This window comes from Schistocerca nitens, chromosome 1, assembly GCF_023898315.1.
Source record: "Schistocerca nitens isolate TAMUIC-IGC-003100 chromosome 1, iqSchNite1.1, whole genome shotgun sequence".
Lineage (NCBI taxonomy): Eukaryota > Metazoa > Arthropoda > Insecta > Orthoptera > Acrididae > Schistocerca > Schistocerca nitens.
The window spans coordinates 884,485,598-884,491,597 of record NC_064614.1 but is presented as its reverse complement, the minus strand read 5'-3'; positions in this window follow the sequence as shown (position 1 = coordinate 884,491,597).

Below are 6,000 nucleotides of genomic sequence, written 5' to 3'. Positions count from 1 at the left end.
AAAATGCTCCTAATGCATACTCTGCAGTTCCAGGAAAGAGCCTCTTCTGTTCTCCCAACATCACCCCCCCCCCCCAGTGAAAATATTTCCTACAGGAATGGCAGCAAATCCCTCTACTCACTACCTTACAACAGCTCCCACATTTCTCACTAATGGTCAGTTTAGAAAGAATAATTAAGTTTAAAGAATGTTTTAAATTTGTCAAGTATGCGAATTAGCTGTTGGCTGTATGTAAACAAAAAGGACACAAAGGTCTTAAGTGTAGTTGTTGATTTTTGTACTGATATAGAAATACAATGATAGAAGAATAAATTAGTTATTACTTTGCTTTTAGAGAATTTACGTTATCAAGGATGTTTGGTCAGGTTTTTAAACGTTTATAACTCGGGAAATTTAGGCCTAGATCGCGTCTGTCTAACTAGTAAACAATACGAACTGTTGTTACGGCTTTCGTGGCCACTTGTTGACAAACTGCCTATTGCTGTCTCGGGTTCTTCGGCCGACGTTCATCTAATGATTTTTCTGACGTTTCGCCAGCACGAGTGGCTGGCATTGTCAAAGCTTCTCCCTCCATTGCCGGTGGTGAACTGGAGGCGAGCTCGCGGCCGCAGACTATATGTACCTGGCGCGCCAACGTCCGAGGGCTTCTCCGCGGTCATTTCCGGTGCAGTTCTCCTCTTGCTACCTGCGACGGTCGTTCGCTGCAGTACGGGAAGCCAGGATCCGTTTACCTTAAGGCTTTCCTCTTTCTTGTTGAAACTGTTCGCGTGTTTTTGGATTTCTACAGCTTCTCTGAACAAGCGCGTGTGATAGTGCTTCTGGCTGTAGAGAAGAGGAGAACCGCACCGGAAATGACCGCGGAGAAGCCCTCGGACGTTGGTGCGCCAGGTACATATAGTCTGCGGCCGCGAGCTCGCCTCCAGTTCACCACCGGCAATGGAGGGTGAAGCTTTGACAATGCCAGCCACTCGTGCTGGCGAAACGTCAGAAAAATCATTAGATGAACGTCGGCCGAAGAACCCGAGACAGAAGCCAATAGGCAGTTTGTCAATACGAACTGTGTTAGTTAAATACTATGTAGAAACGTTTAATTACACTTTTTTTATTGCGACAACAGATACTGATGAAACTAGTAGCTGTATTTCTTAAACGACTTTTGCATTATCAAGAAAATTTGAATAGAATTTTTTGTGTTTATGTCACGCAAAATTTCGGGTTACGTCGCGATTATCGGGATTTCAGATAACATGAAGTTTTTTCAAGAATAAGCTCTGCTGGGACGCTAATATTCAGTTTTGTGACAAGAAAGGACACTACAGCAAATATACGAAACAAAGAAAATTTAAAATTGACGCTATTCCCTCTTAAATAAGTTCCTTTAGCGCGCGAAGAAAATACCTGTGATCTCACTCGGCGGCCATCTTGTCTCGGATCCCACTTATTTTGCATCGGTTGTCACGGCCACCTTTCACTGGGACGTAACTGCAGTTTCAAGATTTAGTAAAACACTGCACGTTTTGCTAGTATGGAAACTGAAGTACAAAGTAGCAATGCGACAGAAGCAAATAATATTAAGTATCATGAAAGAATATACATAAAAGGAGAAAGTAAAAATGCTACACTACGTTCTGTTTTATACAATATTTCAACAGTCTCATTCCCTTTTCGTGGAAGCTATGGGTCAGGGGTTAGTATAGTAGGAGTTAAATAAGAAATATGAATGAAGATAATTAAATTTTACCATATCGGTATACTTAATTTTATGTACCTTATTTGTATGCGATCAGGCCCAAAGAACTATGCACTACTATGAACTTCCTTTTCCACTGCCTTCTATACATCACTGCCCTTTGCCAATTGTTCATGTCCATCATTGACTTGTAGGTCTACATGGAGGCCATCACTCTGCCTCCTCCTTGACCTTCCTCGGGCCTCTTACATGTAGGGGTGATTGTTAAGTTGCATATTTTCGACTTTCAACATAGTATCTGAACAGCCCTCTGTAGCTGATCCCTGGTCTTTCCTATAAATGGGATTTTTAACAAGCCTCTGACCAAAAATTGATCATTTCCACTCTCCACATGCCAAACCTCTTAACATCTGACATCTGTATTTTGGATTTTATACCTAGGGTGATGTATCTACTGGTTTTAACCTCCAGTTTGGTGACACCCAAGTACTCTTAAGTATGTCCTTACACTGCAACTTTCTGCTCGAGATGAGTAGATCCATTGATGTTGAGGAGCTAAAGAAACTCACATCATTATTGTTACTTAGCAGATGGAGGCTATGTCTTCCTGTCATGCCTTGGACTCAGCACTGACATAACAATAGTAAAATATTTGCACTTTTTTGCTTTATATTTTGTAAACTTATAACTATCTCACTAAAACAATAACTTGAAAGAAACTTGATAGCTCGAAAGGAGCATAAATTATGATATTGCAGGCTTCTCTGGGCATGTGCCAGTCATTAAATTCACCATTGATTGTATTTTAAAAAGGAAATGTCAGCTACATAGTGTTCTACACTTATGTATTGAATGATGTTTCATATAAGTTCATACTGATCACTTTATTAAGTGGAGTGGAAAAATATATAAGTATTCACAAAGGGCACATATACATGAATTGCCTAATTGGCTGATTTATTGTAATTATTTCAATCCAACACTTCCAGTAGTGCTTAAAGGAATACATGGTACTGCTACTTCACATGTAACCTACAGAGAATGGGCAAAAATATAGGAACACCGAAAACACGACACATTACCATGGCCAATACAGTGTAGGAAAAATGTTGGGATCCCAGGCACCTTCCTCTCGTCTTGGAATGAATAAGTTTCTCGCAGTGTTTCCATATCTTTATCCAAACACTCTATCATGGTTAGTCATATTAAAAGATTTACTTATCTTGAATAAACAACGAACATCGCTGGTATCTTACAGTTGCGGAATGTATGACAGCGACAAGTACAAGATGAGGAGAAATGTGAAAGATTGTGAGCAAAAACTCCTTGTAGTAAATTTTCGTTCAGAAGTATAAAATAATCACTAACTGCATTATCACAAAGTCACCTCATTTTGTTAATATATTAAAAACGTGGTGAATAACTATATTTTTGCCTGCAAATCAAATTTACACTTATGTGCAATGCTGATCAGAATACATCCGACTGGCCTCATTTTGGTGAGTCTGGAGCAACCTTGCCAACCTTTCAGCTATACTGGATTGTATAACTGCATCGAAATCATCGTACATTTCTTTAAGGGTTTGTACAAATCTACAATCTATAAATAAAAATCTTTTTTGGGTATCTGCCCTGGGCTTTTTGATGTAGATGGCCTGTCTAATGGCTTCCAGAGGCATAATATTTTCAATATTTTGCGTAATTATGCACCAAATTTAAAAATGTAACTTGTTATCACAATCTACTCATTAAGAGTAAGTTACACTTAACATGATAGGACAAGTATTACAATTAGAAACCAAGTATTTGTCTTGAAGCTGATAGCACTCAAATATTCCAACTTAATTCAACCATTACTCGAAAATTATAACACTTTAGCGACTTACAACAAAGTTAATAGATAGCTTCAAACCTTTATTTAGGGAACTTTTTCTCGCTTACAGCCCCCACAGAATGATGGAAGGAAACAAGTTTATCACTCACTACATTTTCGCTGTTCATGTGATCGAACTTCAAACTTCAGCATCTGCCATGACGTTTAAATATTTTATTTCTTTACTACTAATGCTGTTCACAACACACTTTGCAGACACTATCTGCATACATCACTAAACCCACCTGTAAAATTATATCACTGTATGGAACATAGTTCAGGGGGTATGACATAACACACACTTAGACATGTCAAAAACTAGTTTCTGCTAACATTGACATGCAGTAAACATCAGGTGTGACATTTTAATTTATCACTTATTTACTACTATTCACAACACATTTTTCGTATAGTATCTACACAAATATCTGAATGCATCTACAACATAATGTCAATATACAGCAAATAGTTCAGGAGATATGACGTGAGATATAGTGAGATGCGTCAAAAACGTGCTTCTACTTAAAATGAAGGGCAAATTACCTACACTACAATCATCCAATATTTCATAATGACAGCACTTAGAGACTTCTAACAAACTTCATGCATAATTTCAGTACTTTTCTAAACTTTGTCTCACTTACATGCTTAACGTGAAGAATAATGGAATTAGAGCGCAATTATGATTGTTGCAGTGCATTGGGAAGAACTCTTGACTGGTCTCAGCTGGTACCACATATAATTAGGTGTTTCCGATTATTACGAGTACATCAACTTATGAACGTTAAATATGGTTCATGAAATTATATAAAAAATTCCTTTGTCATTTGTTTAGCTTGGAGGAAGACATAAAAATGGAATGTATGATCATCATCATTGTCATCATCATATCTTCATCCCTTCAAGATGCAGAAACAGAAGAACTGGCAGCAGATGGCTTTGAAAATAACTGCCTTTTCTTCATGCAACTGAGATGATGCTCCTCACATACTGACTGGCAAGCAGACATCCATTCACTATTGAATTAATGGGCCTATTCCTATTTTTCACTTTTATAAGTTAGTAACAACCCTTTCACAATAAGCAGGGAATTCCCTCTCACCAAGTAAAGTTTTTATGTTGAGCATGTTCCCCCAATATGTGCCCACTTCTGAACAGTTCTAAATATTTTCATCTATTTTCTACGATAGAATGTTTCCTTCAGTCATCATCGATTTTTTATATATGGTTATCATCATCTAGAGAGACTATTCTTGACAATTTTGACATAAGAGGTGTAAGAGAAAGGGAGTATTTTCTCTTTACATGTTTGGAAGGGTCCTTTTAGGCGTCAAAATTGCAAGCAATGACAATAAATTATCATCAAGGTTACATCTCTTTTTCAGTTCTGAAAACTTCATCTGCATAAAATCCCTGCATCTGCAGTAAAAGTCTTTCACTGCATCCCATTCATTATATGTTTCTGGTTCCAGAACTGCCTTCAGAGCTTCAACTTCTAAATACATTTGGCTATCACGAAGAAACTTTGATCTGTTGTGGGGTCAGTGTCAATCAATTTATTGGTTATGACATACTGCTGGTCCATGTGGCAATGCAACATTTTCTTGAACCCTGTACCGTCTTTTAATGTAAGCCAATAATAATAACTTTACCACTCTACAAGTTCTTATTTAAATCTGTGAATTTCGGTAACAGAGAGGCCAAAAATAAATAAAATAATTAACAAAAATTGTCATTGAGGGATTAGAGAATTTTTTCTGCCACATCCAGCACATCCTCTAGGTATTTAAAATCAAAATAGAGATGCAAAGCAGCCCACAGCTCTAAAATCCTTACTACAATAGCACACAAAGATAGCCATCTTGTCTGTGATGGGTGCAGCAATTTATAAATTTAGATATCTAAAAACTTCTGAAGTTCATGCCGTAGTGCCCGTCCCTTAGCACTAGCTTTAAAATTGTTATGGGTGTTCCAGCTAGGTCCTTCCAACATCTGGGAAGACATTTACAGGCCCCACTGCCACATATAAGTGAAGCGTGTGACAGATACATTTGAGAACAATTATCTGAGGACATTTTTCAGCCAGTGGAGTCGCAACAGAGTTTCTTGACCCCATATTAGAATTAGAACCGTCAGAAGACAATTCTAGAAAATTGTTTTCAGAAACATTGTACTCAGAAAATGAAAGCATTAGATTAGAATAAAAGTTTTTAATTATTGCACATTCCTTTGCTTTATCATATTCACCCTGATTAAAAATTTCATAAAGTTTCCAAATTTACTTTCAATTTTATTTTTATCTTTGTCAAAATATCTAAAAACGACACAGAATGTTTTAACAGATCTTACATCTGTAGACTTATCAGTAAGAACACTGCATTTTGTATGTCTCAGTGTTTCTGCAAGTTCATTCTTATGACTCACTCCTAACTTTCTC